We start from the raw sequence: 17,174 nt of genomic DNA on the forward strand, positions 1-17,174 counted from the left end.
TCCCAATGTTGGGGGAGTCCAGAACAAGGGGCCAGTTTAAGAATAATGGTTAGGCCATTTAGAACTGAGATGAGGAAAAACTTTTTCAGTCAGAGTTGTGAATCTGTGGAATTCTCTACCTCAGAAGGCAGTGGAGGCCAATTCACTGAATGCATTCAAGAGAGAGCTCTTAAGGACAGTGGAGTCAGGGGGTATGGGGAGAAGGCAGGAAATGGGTACTGATTGAGAATGATCAGATTGAATGGCAGTGCTGGCTCAAAGGGCCAAATGGCCTCTCCTGCACCTATTGTCTATTGTGTGTTGGAGGGGTGTGGATTGGAAAAGGGACTCAAGTTACTGCGTTAGTTATTGTGCATTCCATCGCGTGCACAAACCTACAGGAGATGGACAGCGGACATTTCGGATTTCTTGATCCGAAATGTCAACTGTCAACTGTCAACATCTCCCTCACCAGATACTGCCTGATCTGTTCCTTCAGCCGATTGTTTCTCATATTCTTTTTTTTCCTTAATTTCAAAATATACTTTATTCGAGAAATAAAGAAATCAATATATACAAAACATGTTCTTTACAAAACTCTACCCGACATTCTGAGGCTATACATACATACATTCAATACACCAATTACACAAAATCACACCCCCCCCCCCCCCCCCTCTCATGTGGCTCACTGGCATGGAATCCCATCCCTTATTTTGAGGGGCATCTCCACCACACCCTGCCCCCCATGTCCAGCAGCAGAAGGACCCTAGACTGTGGTCCTCCTCCAGAGCCTTGGTGTTGGCTGTGCCAAGCCTCAGTGCGTCCCTCAGCACGTACTCCTGCAGTCTGTAGTGGGCCAGTCGGCAACATTCTCCGACGGACATCTCATATCCACTGGGAGGTCAACAAAGCTCGGGCAGACCAAAGAACATCTTTCACCAAGTTGATGACCTTCCAGCAGCACTCGATGTCAGTCTCTGAATGTGTCCCTGGGAACAGTCCGTAAATCAGTGTCCTCTGTGATGGAGCTGTTTGGAATAAATCATGCCAGGGACCCTTGCAAACCTCTCCAAATCTTTGCAAATCCACACTCTGCGAAGAGGTGGGAAACCGTCCCATCTCCAGAGTAGCTGTCCCGAGGGCAGCGTGCACTGGTAGTGAGGTTCCGGCGGTGCAGGAAGGATCTGACTGGGGGCTCCCTTCACCGCCAGCTAAGCCAGGTCTTGGTGCTTGTTGGTGAGTTCTGGCGATGAGGCATTTCGCCAGACAAGTTGGGCAGTCTGCTCTGGGAACCATGCCACAGGATCCATGGAGTCATTTACCTGCAGTGCCTGCAGGACATTCTGTGCTGACCGCTGACCACTGCCCCATGATCAAAGGTGTTGGCCCGGAAGAACCTTTCCACAAACGACAGATGGTGCGGCAATGTCCAGCTGACTGGCACATTGCGTGACATCTGCACCAGACCCATCCTTCGCAACCTCAGCAGGTGCCCACGTGCCTTGGCTCTACGCTCCCTGATGCAGCCACACACGAAGGTAGCCACCAGGACCAGGGGCACTCTTTTACCCCTGTTGTCTGCCGACTTGTGCATTGTGGCCCATCGCACCTGGTCAATCCTCGACCCCAATGAAGCGGAAGATGGCCCAGGTGATCCCTATAGCGTTGGAGGGACAGGCCACACTTGCGCCAAAAGTACAGCAGCCCCGAGAGCACCTCACACCTGATGACCAGATTTTCCCGTGGAGAGGGAGCGCTGCTTCCACAGCTTGTTTCTTTCCCACCCTGGCTATCCACTCCAGCCAATTCTTGTCACACGCCTCAGCCCTTCTGAACCAGATCCCCAGCACTTTCATGGGGATGGAAGAACAGTTGGGCCAATTGCCAAAGAGCATGGCCTCGCTCTTCCTGTGGTTCACCCTGGCCGACTCAAACTGGTCGCAGATGCTAATTAATTTGCAGACCAACCCTGGATCCGAGTGACGGCGACATCGTCCATGTACAGGGAGGTTTTGACCCGAGTGCCCCCAGAGAGCAATGTCACTCCTCTTATGCTCACGTCCTTCCTGATGGACGCGGCAAAAGGTTCAATACAACAGGGGAGAGAGGGCAACCCTGCCTGACTCCAGAGCTGACGGGGAAGCTGTCTGATTCCCGCCCATTGATTTGAACTACACTACAGATATCAGTGTAGAACAGTTTGATCCAATTCCTGATTCCCTTCCCAAAGCCCATTTTGGAGAGCACATCCCTCATGTACGTATGCGATATCCTGTTGAAGGCCTTCTGCTGGCTCAAGCTGACCAGGCAGGCATCCACCCATCTGTCCTGCACAAAGTCAATGGTATCTCTCAGCACCTCATCTATGATGCCAGCATGAAAACATCAAAACCCTTTGCCATCATCCCTCTCCTGGGACAATTCACTCCAAGGCAAAGATTGGTAAACCTATCACTCGCAATTGCTCTATATTTAGGACGAAAGTACCGAAAGATAAGGAAATTCTGTGTCTTAATGAGTGTAAACACTAATATTCAACACTACTTCAGAGATGCACACAAATCTAAAGCAACAAAGTTTATTGTTATCCCAGTGTTACAAGGTGACATTCACATGCAATGCACAAATCAGATTGACGTGTGGCAACCGGCTCTGTTGGTACCTTTAAAAAAGAAACAAAAATTAACACTGGAAATTTGACAAGAAATCAAATGCAAAATACAAGGTTGCTGACCAGCTAGATTACTGCATCGTAGAAGAGCACATTCTCATCTGTTTTCTATGAATTTATAATAGATGAGGGCCTGAGCCATTGGGACAGTTTGTGGGAGGCTAGGACTATTTCTTGGGAGCGCAGGAGTAGATTGTGCATTTACCCAGAGCTGGGGAATCAAGAACTAGAGGACATATAGAGTGATATAGAGTGGTGGATATATGGAACAGGTTGGTACCCTAGCACATAAAAGGCATTTGGACAGGTACTGGTTTAGAGATATGGGCCCCAACATCGGCAGTTGGGACAAGAGTGGATGTGGCATCTTGGGTCATTTTCTGCACTGTGCGACCTGCTCAGATGGTGAATATTTGCAAAACACACCTCATCTATCATGCAAGCATGGTGAGAAGCATCAAAACCATTTGCCATCATCCCTCTCCCGAGACAATACCAGATCTGCTGTCACAAACACACCTCCACTGCTGTTCCCGGTGAACTCGCTCCTGGAATTCAATCCTGAAACAGAAACAAATGTCAGGTCACTGCTGGCAATCTTGCTGCACATCCAGTGATCTTAACACACCAACTCAGTTAGAGCTAATATCAGACAGTCTTCACTGATAACTCAGGTCTTCAGCTCTCATCATAGGCACTCATTGTGAAAGGAAACAAAGTAGGACACTCACCGGGCAATGGTCATAACAGCGACAGGCTGAGACCTGGGGGGAGAGAAAGGTACATCTGAAACTGGGCTTACAAGGGGCATTTTAAAACAAATAAACCAGCATCAATCAGTCAATCATTTCTCCTCATGATTCAGAGACCTAATTCAAACATCACATTGAAGAGCAAGTAAATTCAGCAAAATGAAATAGGAACAGTGTGCTCACCTGTTCAAGGATGGTGAACAGTCATGAACCACATAAGGAAACAGAAACTGGAATCTGCAAAAAGAATTGAGGATAACAATTAAATGAACTGCTTTAAGAGAATGAACAAAGTTTTATCTTCATTTAACTGGAGACCCGTAAAGAGATGCATTAATTTAGTCTTTCTGCCCAAGAGAAAAGGCTCATGGACTGCTATTGGAACAAATCAAATGGCCATCTCAACTGTTAAAACTGCACATCTGCTGCAACCAAGACTCCACAGAAGGCAATGCAACATGCTGCTGATTCAAACACCCTCCAGCCAAAGTTATCCAGACCCAGATAGTTAAAGCATCGACAGTAATATTAATCTTTCAGTGTGCACCTCATTGGATAAAGGGACTACGTAGTTATCAACATTACAATGTGCACCAAAGAGCAAAGCCCCAGAGTAATGAAATTAATTAATAGTAGAATCAGTCATTGGCAGAACCTGAATTGACAATATGCACATAGAACTACAAACAAGACATGATTCGGTCCCACTACCATGATCAGTAAACTCCACTCACCTCATGTGGTCCCCAGGCCAAACTCACTCTGAAACCAAATACTGGAACATAAAAACAGTAGGGTTACCTTGGGTCAGGAAACAATTTGTCACAGCATTTGCATTGCAAGGAACTGTCAGATATATGCGAAAGACTATTGATCAGGTCATCATCATTATCTGCTGAACTATGAGTTCATCATTCAGTCCTCAGGCAGAAAACTAGTGCAATCACTGAGTTACTCACTTTATAGCAGATCCATCTTCAGACAAGTCAAGCATCTGTAAGAAAAATTGTGATAGCCAGAAATGAATTACGGTTTCTTTGGACAAAAATCTGCATTAAAGTCTGGGGAAAGAACAGGTTACAGCAAGTGAAGTTCCTGAGATATATACCGCAAACTCCGTACAAAGATTAATGGTCACTCAGAAAGACACAGTACCACCAAACCTGTTCTAATCATCTATGGTCCATTTAAGATAATCCTATGGTGGAACCCAGTCGCAGGGTGCCGGGTGGTGGAGAGGGAAATTTTGAGTGCTAAAGATTCACCGTAACAGCTTTGCGCTGCTGTGAAATTCTGAATTAAAAAAAAAAAAATTTGTTCTTGCAAGCCAAAAATGTTAAAGGTGGTATGTTACATTGTTTAATAGAATATTATTACACAACCCAATTTCAATGCCAACCATTGAAAAAATTAGTGCACCTGGGACAATGCTGTCTTATAATGGGAAAGTTGCATGGAAAATCTTTTTCTTTCACTTTTCACAAAAGTTGATTCTGATTGCAAATTTCCAACAGTCCCAATTAAAATGATTATGACCAATTCAACCCATGTAAAATAATGTTCCCCAAATCATAGCTCGCATTATGTCCAATTTGCAGTATGAGGAACATGAGTTATAGCAGAACTACCTCTACATTGAAATTGATTGTATTCACACAGCAAATGGTCCATATTATCCATGCTAAGCATCATGCCTATCCGACACACCTGGATTAGGTGCCCCACACCTTTGGGTCTTTCCTAGACAAATACTGTGCAAACTCGCTTTAAATGTTGTACTGTAGTGATAATTGGATAGCGACTAATTTGATAAAAAAAACATTGACCAAACACAGAATTGAGTTATTGTTAACAAGAACAGAATTCTGTTTTGGGTCTGGATTTTCACTTCTATAGCCTTTTGCTGCAACTGAAGTTACCTTGTACTGGTTCAGTAATTGTCATTTCTTTCACTGCATCTCAGAGAGATTCCCATTGTATTTTGATTTACATCATCAACAGTACAAGCCAAATCCAGAATGTATCTTTGACCAGGTTTCAAATCTAATTTGCCATATTCAGTTCATTCCATATCCCAATGCATCAGATAAATTCTTACCTCAGCAACAGCAAACATGTTAACTTGACTGCACTTTCACCTGTAGAAGAGATGCAGGTTAGCAACTGGCCACAGCATCAGACACATTTATTGTTACATCTTATGTGCCTCAGTATCGGTAAAGTGGTGTAAATATTCATCATTCAACAAGTCAAGAGTAGCAAATAAGTATCATCATTGGCACAATTGTAATATATGTGTAATTATGAAAGATACACACAAAATGCTGGAGTAACTCAGCATCTCTGGAGAAAATGGATAGGTGAAGTTTCGGGTTGACTCTTCTTCAGACTGGCAAAACAAGATGTCAGTACTTGATCTATTCTCTCACCTGCCCAACAACAAAAAAGGAGAATCTTCAAATTTCTCAAGACTGCAGTGGGGGTCAGGTGTCAGAACTGTGCAGCAGTACCTGTTGCACTGTGCCACCCAACATCTACCAATTAGTTACGTTCAGACACTGAAAGGCCACACAGTACTGACCAGATTGGACAGGCTTTGGTCTCCAACCATTGGACTATGGTTAGACATGTGGTTTCCTTATGTTGGAAAACTAGAATCTGGATCACAGCTTAAAACAAGCCATGATTGAATTAATAAGTTTATTGGTCAAGTATGTGATATACAAGGAATGTGCCTTGGTGCTCCGCTCACAAATGACAACAAACATAGTTAACAATTAAGAATAAAGCATAACCACATCAAAACAATAAGGAAACAACATTACGGTCTAAACATGTGGGTAAAAATAAACCAGAGCAAAAAAGAGACTACACTATGATTATTGAGTAGAACTATTACTATCGGAAAAAAAGCTGTTCTGATGTCTGGCTGTGGCTGATTTGAGTCACCTTCCAGAGGGAAGTGCTTCAAAAATTTTGTGGCCAGGGTGAGAAGGGTCAGAGATGATCTTGCCCGATCGCTTCCTGGCCCTTGCAGTGTACAGTTCGTCAATGGGGGGAAAAGGTCGCAGACAACAAATTTCCCCAGTGTGGGATGAATAAAGGAATATATTATTATTAACACCCTTCTCAGTTGAGCGAAGGTTGTTAAGCCTCCAGATGTCCTGCTTGGTGGCTGAGCCAAACCAGACCATGATGGAGAAGGTGAGGACGGATTCAATGATAACAGTATAGAATTGGACCATCATTGCCTGTGGCAGATTGTGTTTCCTCAGTTGCCGCAGGAAGTACATCCTCTGTTGGCCCTTTTTGACTGTGGAGTCGACGGTGGCCCCCCATTTAAGGTCCCTGGAGATGATGCTTCCAAGGAACTTAAATGACCCCACAGATGTGACTATGGTGTTGCTGATGGTGAGTGGGGGGAGGGGGAGCTCTTCGAAAGTCTACAATTAGTTCCACTGTCTTAAGAGCATTGAGCTCCAGGTTGTTGCGATGGCACCAGGACACCAGCTGTGTCACTTCCCGTCTGTAGGCAGATTCCTCCCCATCCTGGATCAGTCCAATTAGGGTTGTGTCATCCACAAACTTGAGGAGCTTGACAGAGGAGTCTGTGGAGGTGCAGTCGTTGGTGTAGGGAGAGTAAAGGAGAGGGGAGAGTACGCAGCCTTGCGGTGCTTCTATGCTGAGGGTCTGAGATGTGCTTTCCCAGCCTCACATGCTGCATCCTGTCTGTCTGGAAGTTGATGATCCATTGACAGAGGTTCAGACAATCAACTGGGAGAATTTGGAGTGTAGTAGCTCTGGCACAATGGTGTTAAACGCAGAGCTAAAGTCCACACAAAGATGCCAGGGGGTCCAGGAAATCTTTGCAAGGGTTAAACAAAATGACAGTAATGGATGTGAATGCAGAGTTGAGATCACTATCAGATGGGCCATATTATTAAAATATGGAACCAGTTCAAACAGCCTACTCCTGAACAATGAGATATAGGAAACCAATCCCTGGAGCTTGTAGATGAATGCCCAGAGGAAACAAATTTTAAATGGAGGTAAATAACCTGAAGAGGGAATTTACAGTTCCAATCAGCCTACACCAGCATCTTTGGGATGTGGGAGAAAACCAGATGAAATCTAGAACACGTAAACACCAGGCACTACCTGAGGTCAGGATCAAACCCACACCATTGGGAAACTGCACTTTAAATCTATGATATAACAGTGGCAATATGCATGTATCCGATGTCCTACTTTTATTGCAAAGAAATGCTGTAGGGATTTGAAGTCCAGCTGCATTTCAGCAAAACTGAAAAGATCCAGTGCTTAAAAACATTAAAAATAATCAATAAAACATCAGCTCCCTATGAGAGGGCAATATAATCAAAGCACGTTACCTGTTTAGCCAGGCGATGGACAGCGACAAAGGCAGGCAGAATCTAGGAGAGAGCACAAGGTTAGTCGGATGCTTCACACCCGGTCGCTACCAAGAGGCAGAACTAGCCTCATCACAAAGGTTTTCAGAAACAGTCCTGACCACTACTCGTTAATCATCGGCTCGGTGGGATGGGGAGCCAAATACAGAACCGTGCCGTGGCCTCTGCAGTGCCCCACAACAGCCTCCCCTCTTCGCCCACCCCACAGCCACAAGCGGCAGACATCCTAGGCTGTGCACGGTGGCGCCGCACCAGGTCCGAAGTGTAATGTTACCCGGCTCACTCACCTTTCCATGAGCTCTATCCGGAGGAAGCCGCAGCACCTGGATGTGGAATTAGGCCACCTGCAAAAATAAAGGGAAAGCAGTCAGTCTGAGCCACGAGTAGCCCTTTTAACCATGCCCTTTTGACCCACCTCCAGCGTTCTTCCCCACTCCCGCGTGGGGGTTCATGGGATCCGTAAAGGCACGCGCCAGTCCTTTGATTCTATTGGATAATAAGCCCGTCACTCATATGTTGAGCAGGCGCTGTCATCCCATTGGCCACAGCGGCCTTGCCGTCTCCACCTTTTCCTAAGGCGATGGCCTACCAGGCTCGGTCGTTAGCAGGGCTTTACTATAAATATGCCTGATGCTGGAGCCAGTTACTAACCCATCGAACCCACAATACATTGACTGCTTGGCACAGATTCAGATTAATTCTTTTCATCACTTGTCAGTGAGAGAGTTCAAGAATTTCATCATTTCTATGCTCAGAATTCACCAGGCCAAATTGAAAATACAACAGGCATTCCAGTACACAAATGTAAAGCCACAGATTAGTACAGCACAGGAATAGGCACTTTCCTCAAAATGTCTGTGTAGATCATGACGTCAATTTAAACTGCACATGTCTGAACAATGTCTACATCCCTCCACCCCTTGTACCAGGAACCTACCACTTTTTGTAAACGTATTTGCATCCTATCCAAAGCCACCACACCCTTCCATGCAATGTGACAGCCAGAAATGTGTGTAATACTCCAAATGTGACTATTTATTTTACCACAACTGCAACATGATTTTGAAACTTATTTTCAATCACCTCTATCAACAGCAATTCTGCTATGTGCCTTCTTTACAACCCTCCAGGAGTTCTGCCTTCATTCCTCTACCAAGACAATGCCCAACAAGCTGTCATAAACCCACCTCCACTGCTGCACCTGATGAAGTTGCTCTTGAAGTTTAATCCTGAAACAGAAAAGAAAAGTCAGGTCACTATTGGAAACCTTGCCACTCATCTAGTGAGATTCACACACCAACTCAGTTAGAGCCAATATCAGACAGACTTAATTGACAACTCAGGTCTTCAGCTCATATCACATGCACTCATTGTGAAAGGAGACAAAGCAGGACACTCACCATGACTGTCTTGTTTTTTGATCTGCTTCCTAATGTTCCGCTATGGTTAGAATTAAGTGTTGGAAGATTCCGATCGAACTACTGCTGCCATTAGATGTTGGAATGAGGCCAATGGTCACAACAGCAGCCCAGGGCCTGAGGGGAGAAAAAGACACTTCTGGAACTGGGCGTACGAGGGGCATTTTAAAATAAATAAACCAGCTTCAATCAGTCTTAACACTTCTCATCATCACTCAGAGACCTAATTCACACATCATATTGAAGGACAAGTTAAAAGAGCAGAATGAGATTTGGAACAGCACGCCCACCTGTTCAAGGATGGTCAACTGTCCCGATCCACATCTGGAAACAGGAACTGGAATCTGCAACAAGAATGCAGGAGTTATATGCCTTGTTGAAATAATTAAACGTTTTATCTTCAGTTAACTGGTGACCTGTTCACTCATTCAGTCCACAGGTTTTCATGAAATGCATCAGTTCAAGCTTTTTACCCAAGAGAAAAGGCTCTTTGACTGCTGATGGAGCAAATCCAATAACCATCTCAACTATTTAACTGCACATCTGCTGCAACCAAGACTCCATAAGAGAGAGAAATGTTGCAGATTTAAACACCCATCAGCTAAAGCTATCCATGACTTCTCACTAGCCACGCACTTACACAGTTCAAGTATTTTAGAAATTGCATCCACAACAGAAACAGAGTCTCATGCCTGTGCACAGCTGCAGTTGGCAATTGTTTCAAAGCCATCCTGGCCAGGCAATTACCAGCAGAAAGGTGCAACTCACCTTCAGCCCATGGATCTTTCTTTCAGTGAACATTTTATCTGTAAATAGAGACCATAGTTATCAACAAGTTTACATGACTGACGCAATGCATGCAGAAGAGCAAAACCTCAGAATAAAGGAACAGAGTAGAATCATTCATGATCATATGGCAGAATCATCTTCATCACAGGTTTTACGTGAAAAGTCACAAGGATAATATATTTTGAAGTACAGATCCAAGAGAGATCGAGACAGCAGGACATCCCCCCCCCCCCTTTTCAGGCCTGATGCACGAATCAAGCAACCAAGACAAGGGCTGGCCACATAGAGGGCGCAGAACTCATTGAAAAGGGCTACAATCCTTGAAAAGCTTGCCAATTCTAAGCCATTTGACTCCTCAATACTGATCCCACCAGCAAACCAATATCTCTGGAGGATTCTTGGGAAAGGCTTACTGCATTTGGAAGAGAATTAGCTCACTAAGGACAGTCAGGATGGCTTTGTGTAACTGCACAGCCACCCAGACAAACAGTCTCAGGAGAGTTAACTGTAACAATTGATTCACCCAAGAGTCCATTTCTCCCTTCGAGCAGGCCCGCCTCGTGGTCTAAGACTGGATTCGTCATTAAAGCTGTGTTCAACAGATCACCAGATAGACCTGCTAGAATCATTTCAAGCTGAACTAGCCAAGCAATTATCCACATTAACAGTTTCTTGGCAAGAAACTTGAGTAACTCACCTTCCATCCTTGGATCTTCCAATGAGCAACCTGTCCTATAAATAGAGACCATGCAGTTATTGACAAGCCCATCCAGTGTGAAACACAGCAGAGCGCAGAGCAGCGAAACCTCAGATTAATATAACGGGATAGAGTAGAATCAGTGATGATCATATGGCAGAATCATAGATTCATCATAGGTTTCACATTAAAAGCAAAAGAAAGCCTGTTCCATCCTTAATGGAGCCTGGAGGTATGAGGGTATCTGATTCAGACACATGAATTCAAAGGACAGCCTGCCTGCCTCCCCCCCCCCCTCCCCTCAAGTGCTCAGATCCAAGGAGCAGACATGGCATCCAGGTCTGGCCAATCAGGCACAGGGTGTAAATACCTTATCATAAACCCTCTGAATTTTTACTGTAAACAGGTTAATCTACAAATAAACTGCACGTTCCATTTCTCACCAGTTGCTGAGAGGAACACAAATGAGCAAACTACAATATTACATACCCAGAACACGAAACACGTTTCAATCCCACTGCCAGTTAGTGAATTCCATCACCTCATGTAGACCACAGGCCAACTTCACACCTGGAACCAAAAAACACATGGATTACTTGCGGCAGGAAACTATACACATCAGAGCATGTGTTGCGAGGGACTGTCAGGTATATGCGAAAGACTAATGATCAGGTCGTCATCAGTATCTGTTGAACTATGAGTTCATCATTCAGTCCTCAGGCAGAAAACCTTGCTTGCATCGGTGCAATCCAGAATTTCAGAAGAATGGAGTCACAGATCAACTATTTAGTACATGATTAATAGAGCTCACAGGTGATCCAAAAATCAAATTTAGTCTCAAGACAAATTGAAAGTGGCAGTGTAATAAGTGACTAAATTCTAATTTTCTTAAAGCAGCAACATGCACTCCAGCCTGATGATTGATCGAAAAACAATGCATTTGTGGCTGTACAATCTTGAAGTCAGATGCTACAGGGGCAAGAATAACCTACATTAACCATTCTGTCCACTCACCTGTATGCAGTCTTTCCTTCAGAGTCAAGTACCTGGGGAGAAAAAAACCTCATGTCAGAGCATGCAATAGATTTAAACTTCCAGAAAAATAATGATCATATTCATTCTTGTACTGACTGAATTGTTCACACATAGAAGTCTGTGTTAGAGAAACAAGATGGATGATTGAGCTTCTTGTTTCCTGCCACCATAATTCCCCATTCTCATTCTGAACTGCTACTGTGGCTTTGTACATTACAAGACCCCACAGAAGCATGAGGACACCTTGTCACCTGCCTGGGTACCGTACTAATTTTAAGTAGTATAAGAAAATAACTGCAGATGCTGGTACAAATCGAAGGTATTTATTCACAAAATGCTGGAGTAACTCAGCAGGTCAGGCAGCATATCGGGAGAAGGAATGGGCAACGTTTCGGGTCGAGACTCTTCTTCAGTCTCAAATATACTGTTATTCATCTATACACCTAATTTTAAGTACCCCCACAGCAATTCATTAGTAAATTCTGACCTGTTATTCTCTTATTGATCTATACTGTTATTCATCTATACACCTTCTCTACTACTTTTTGCCCACCCTATTGAGCATTTCCAACATTGTTTTTCCATAATTTTATTTTCTGCTCCATTTGAAGGTGGTACATATCCTGTTTTCCTTAACCAACTCCACAGATTTTTGCGTGTCTACCCAGTCTCATGCTCAACACTCCACGGGAACCTACCCGACCACTGTTGTACTCTAGCCTTACTAGTCCTTCAAGAGTGCAACCAGCATAGATGTAGAAAGGATGTTTCCACTGGCAGGAGAGTCTAGGACCAGAGGTCATAGCCTCAGAATTAAAGGACGCTCTTTTAGAAAGGAGGTGAGGAGGAACTTCTTTAGTCAGAGGGTAGTTAATCTGTGGAACTCATTGCCAGAGGGCTGTGAAGGCCAAGTTGGTGTATATTTTTAATAAATTCTTTATTAGAACAGGTGTCAAGGATTGTGGGGAGAAGGCAGGAAAGTGGGATTAGGAGGCAGAGATCAGCCCTGATTGAATGGCGGAGTATACGCGATGGGCCGAATGGCCTAATTCCAATCCTATATGTATAAACTTGTGACGTCACACTTTAGGGGATCAAATTCACTCGTTATTGCCTTGCCCATCTTGTCAACTGATCGATATTGTTCTGCTACCCAAGAACATCCTCCTCACTAAGCCCACCACGAATTTTCACATCACCTGCAAAGAACTAATTGTACCTCCGACCTTCACATCCCATCAATAATACATTCAAGTAGCAAGGATACCAATACTGATTAATGCGGCACACCAGTTAACAAGCTTCTAGTCCAAACCCAAAGCGAGAAAATGAGCCGACTTCAAATAACACGTTTGAGGGTGGTCGAGGGATCTCTGTGGTGCCTAAGCACAGCTGGAACATTTTGGTGTATTACTCGTCACTTTGGTAAGCGTACACATTTTTTAGGGGGAAAAAATTATTCTTCCCCCCAGTCCTCGGCAAATATTTCTCCCGGCTCTTGTCGCTCTAAGCTCCCATGGGGGAGCAACCCCGCTGGCGCCCGGTTATTGGCCGCATGTGGCCACCAGGCCTGCGGCCCAGGCCACGCACGGACCACCCCACCGGTCCCATTACCTTGGCCATCGTGTCTCCGTGCGGGCGGATCCGCAGCGCCTGGGCCTTGAAGTGGAGCGGGGCCGCCTGCAAGATGGACAAGACCGCGTTAACATCACGAGACAGAGCCGCGCTGCAAATGCACCCGGGGCCCGCGTCCTCAGCATGTTGGATCCTCATCACAGATAATCGGATGTCCCTACCAACATGAGTTCATCACTGGGACGGCGCCAGAGCCCGCCACCCGCCCGTAACCCCACTCCCCACCAACACCCGCCCGTAACCCCACCAACACCCACCTTCATGGCTCCAGCAGCGAAAGGGCGGGCTGCCCCAGCAACCGTCTTATATACCCATCCCCGCGTGGAGGCTCACGGGATCCCTCAAAGGGAGCGGGCTCTCCATTGGATCGCGAGTAAAGGTGGCTCCCTATTGGGCACTATATCTGTCAATCCTCTGCTGTTCTGACTCCATTCGTCAGGTCGGCCGTTCGATTTTTAAAAAACGGTCGCGGCGAGCGGGGCCGCGGTGTCAGCACTGCGCGTGCGCCATCCCGAGCCCAAGCCCAGGCCAGGCTGTTGACCACCATGTGGAGGAAGGAACTGCAGATGCTGCTTTAAACCGAAGATGGACACAAAAACCTGGAGTGACTCAGCGGGACAGGTAGCATCTCTGGAGAGAAGGAATGGGTGACGTTTCGGGTCGAGACCCTTCTTCAGACTAAAAGTCACGGGAAAGGGAAAGGAGAGACATAGACGATGATGTAGCGAGATATAGAACAAATGAATGAAAGATATGCAAAAAAAGTAACCATGATAAAGGAAACGTCATCTATTTCTTTTCTCCAGAGACGCTGCCTGTCCCACTGAGTTACTGCAGCATTTTGTGTCTACTGTTGACCACCATGTCGTCTGATGGAGGTCAAGGGAGTATAATTGTCAGAAGATGTACTTAAAAAAGCTGGTGTAACTCAGCAGGTCAGGCAGCATCTCTGGAGAAAAGGAAACGTTGGCGTTTCAGGTCGAGACTTCTTCAGATTGCCATATGCACATGGACTAGAACAACGAAATTCTTACCTGCTGCGGCTTTACAAGCATACTAATGACACAACACAACAATTAAATATACAATACTGCAATATATTATAAATAATATTAGCAGTTCGCTCTCCGCTAACTGGTTAGCACACCACAAAGGCTTTTCACTGCACCTCAGTACACGCAATAAACTAAATTATCAGGCAATTGGAATGCCCTCTCACCAACTAGAGTGGTACTGACCTCCCATCTACCTCAGTGGAGACCTTCAAACCATCTTTAATCGTATTTTACTGGTCATTATCTGCACTGAACCATTCTACCAACAACTTGAGAGCCGCTCTGAGCACTATCATTGGAGACCCTCGGATTATCTTTGATCAGACTTTACTGGCTTATCCTTGCACAAAATGTTATTCCCTTTATCATGTATCTGTACACTGGATGGTTTGATTATAATCACGTATTGTCTTTCTGTTGACTGATTAGCGCGCAATAAAGGCTTTTCCTTCCACCTTGGTGCACGTGATAATAAATTAAATTAATACCCTTTATCCTGGATCTGTACACTGGATGGCTTGATTGTAATTCTGTATAGTCTTTTCACTAACTGGATCACACACACAATAACAAAATCATAAACTAGTCTGTAATAATTCAAGCCAAAACTTAGGTTTGGGTTTATATTGTAATGTGTGCTGAGGTACAGTGCAAAGTTTAGTTTTGCATGCCACCCATACCAATCATAACTGCAATCTCGCCAAATTCAAGTACAATGCGTAGAGTGAAGGAAAAGATAGTGCAGAATATAGTTCTTAGCGTTGTAGTGCACCAGTTCCATAGACAAAGTCCAATATCCGCAATGGGGCAAAGGTGAATCGGACAGTTCCCTAGCTTATGAATGGACCATTCGGAAGCTGCATAATAGGCACTATTCAATTAGATTTTAAATTTATTTTCTATATTCTGACTCAAGTTTCCCATTATTCGTCCAACAATGGCAGGATCATCGGCATTGGAGCTGTGTCTGATTACAATAATTGGTATAGAGTAGAGTAGGGAACTGAGTACGCAGCCTTGAAATGCTCCTGTGGTGATGGATATTAAGGAGAACGTGTTGTTACCAATTTGTGCATGTGGTCTGCCAATGATCAGAGACCCAGTTCTCTGAGTATGATGATAAGCTGGGAGAGGATGATGGTGTTGAACACCGAGCTGTAGTCGATGAACAACAGCCTGACATATGTGTTCTAATTGTCCCTAGTCCAGAGCAGACTGGAGAGCCAGTGAGGTCACATCCACCGTTGATTAGTTGTGGCAATCGACAAATTGTAATGAGTTGACGTCCTTACTAACACAGGAGTTGGTAGAAATCATAAGCAATTTCTCAAAATACTTCATTACCACAGACGTTAGTGCCACAAGTAAGTCGTCATTGAGGCATGTTGCATGGTCAAAGTCCATAGTAAACCGTTGCTGAGGTAGAATTGTGCTTAGATTTGCAAAGGTCATTCAAGAGTGTGACAGATGATGCGAAGAACTGTTCATAAACTGTAGGTCACTATTCTCAGACTCCTGCACCTCCTTCCCAATGATAGCAGAAAGATGAAAGTGTAGCCTCGGTGGTTTGGGTCCTAACCTGAAACCATGCTTATCCATGTTCTCCAGAGATGCTGCCTGTTGCTGAGGTTAATCCAGCATTGTGTCTTTTTTTTGTAAACCAGCATCTACAGTTCCTATTTTTCTTCACATCCTTCCTGCAATGGGGCAACCAGGACTGCACACAAACGTGGCCAAACCAGTCATCCAAAGATACAACATGACTTCCTGACTCTTGTACTCAATGCCTTGACTGATGAAGGCAAGCATGCCAAATGGCTTCTCCACCAGTCTATACCGTACACTTATGTTGCAACTTTCAGGGTGCTATGGACCTGGATTCCAAGATCTCACTGCATATCAACATTATTAAGGATCTCGCCATTAACTATATTCTTTCCCCTTACATTCAGTCTCGCAAAGTGCAACCCCTCACACTTGATCAATTAAAATCCATCTGCCATTTCCCCACCCATTTTGGTTGTTGATCTATATCCTGCTGTATACTTTGGCAACTTTCTTCACTGGCCGTTCCTGCTAAATTAGCTCTGTCTGTCTCAGTCTCACGAATGCTCTGCAGTGACACCCGCCGCTGGTTCATCTGAAATCCGAATCCTGAGCTCCTCTGGTTAATGACACCTCCTCCCGACCGTTGTCTATGATGAATATCCCACGTGGCCTAGGATGTGCTTACCATGGGTCCATTGAATCAATGATTCCATTGAATCATTCCTCAAGGCTATGAGCGCTGCTAGATAAAAACGAATCATTATACAATCTCTTCCAAGAGGAATTCCTTGTATGGTTAAGTCCTGGCTAACTTGGCTAATGGGTCTTCAGATCTGGAGTAATGTCATGGGAGATCAAACAGTATACTTGCATTGTGAATCTTCCAGTTGGAGCGTTATCCATCATGGCTTTGTCATCTTAAAATGCAACTCTTTCCTCCCGATATGCCAGGTGTCTAACTACTGGGCATCTAATCCCATGTAAGAAATGCCTGAAGATGATCAGAGAAAATATGCACTCTTGATGCCATTCATTACAATACTGTTGAGGTATGCATACCATATAGAGTAATTTTCGTGTAAACACATGGAACTGGAGATGCTAGAATCTTGTGTAGGACACAAAGCACAAAGTAACTCAACATGATTTATTCACAAAATGC

General features: G+C 44.6%; 1 long non-coding RNA gene and 5 other non-coding genes across 7 annotated transcripts; all 6 read right to left on the reverse strand.

The window, feature by feature from the left end:
- Positions 1 to 2,546: 2,546 nt before the first annotated feature.
- Positions 2,547 to 13,537, reverse strand: LOC144597833 (uncharacterized). 2 transcript variants are annotated; one of them, XR_013547796.1, is made up of 17 exons: positions 13,389 to 13,537; positions 11,754 to 11,785; positions 11,229 to 11,309; positions 10,740 to 10,774; positions 10,022 to 10,059; positions 9,544 to 9,597; positions 9,236 to 9,370; positions 9,023 to 9,064; positions 8,123 to 8,179; positions 7,797 to 7,838; positions 5,504 to 5,543; positions 4,365 to 4,399; positions 4,140 to 4,180; positions 3,589 to 3,642; positions 3,385 to 3,417; positions 3,173 to 3,214; positions 2,547 to 2,644 (listed from the first exon to the last, which is right to left on the reverse strand). It is a non-coding gene; the product is annotated as an uncharacterized LOC144597833 (long non-coding RNA). The 2 variants fall into 2 exon arrangements; XR_013547797.1 differs by having other exon boundaries at positions 3,080 to 3,214.
- On the reverse strand, positions 4,247 to 4,329 carry LOC144598424 (small nucleolar RNA snR60/Z15/Z230/Z193/J17). Its single transcript, XR_013547868.1, has one exon. It is a non-coding gene; the product is annotated as a small nucleolar RNA snR60/Z15/Z230/Z193/J17 (small nucleolar RNA).
- On the reverse strand, positions 5,329 to 5,408 carry LOC144598422 (small nucleolar RNA SNORD79). The gene has a single exon (XR_013547866.1). It is a non-coding gene; the product is annotated as a small nucleolar RNA SNORD79 (small nucleolar RNA).
- On the reverse strand, positions 5,609 to 5,686 carry LOC144598421 (small nucleolar RNA SNORD24). Its single transcript, XR_013547865.1, has one exon. It is a non-coding gene; the product is annotated as a small nucleolar RNA SNORD24 (small nucleolar RNA).
- Positions 10,125 to 10,193, reverse strand: LOC144598423 (small nucleolar RNA SNORD47). The gene has a single exon (XR_013547867.1). It is a non-coding gene; the product is annotated as a small nucleolar RNA SNORD47 (small nucleolar RNA).
- Positions 11,375 to 11,457, reverse strand: LOC144598426 (small nucleolar RNA snR60/Z15/Z230/Z193/J17). The gene has a single exon (XR_013547869.1). It is a non-coding gene; the product is annotated as a small nucleolar RNA snR60/Z15/Z230/Z193/J17 (small nucleolar RNA).
- Positions 13,538 to 17,174: the final 3,637 nt, after the last annotated feature.

Source organism: Rhinoraja longicauda, chromosome 11, assembly GCF_053455715.1.
Source record: "Rhinoraja longicauda isolate Sanriku21f chromosome 11, sRhiLon1.1, whole genome shotgun sequence".
Taxonomy (NCBI): domain Eukaryota; kingdom Metazoa; phylum Chordata; class Chondrichthyes; order Rajiformes; family Arhynchobatidae; genus Rhinoraja; species Rhinoraja longicauda.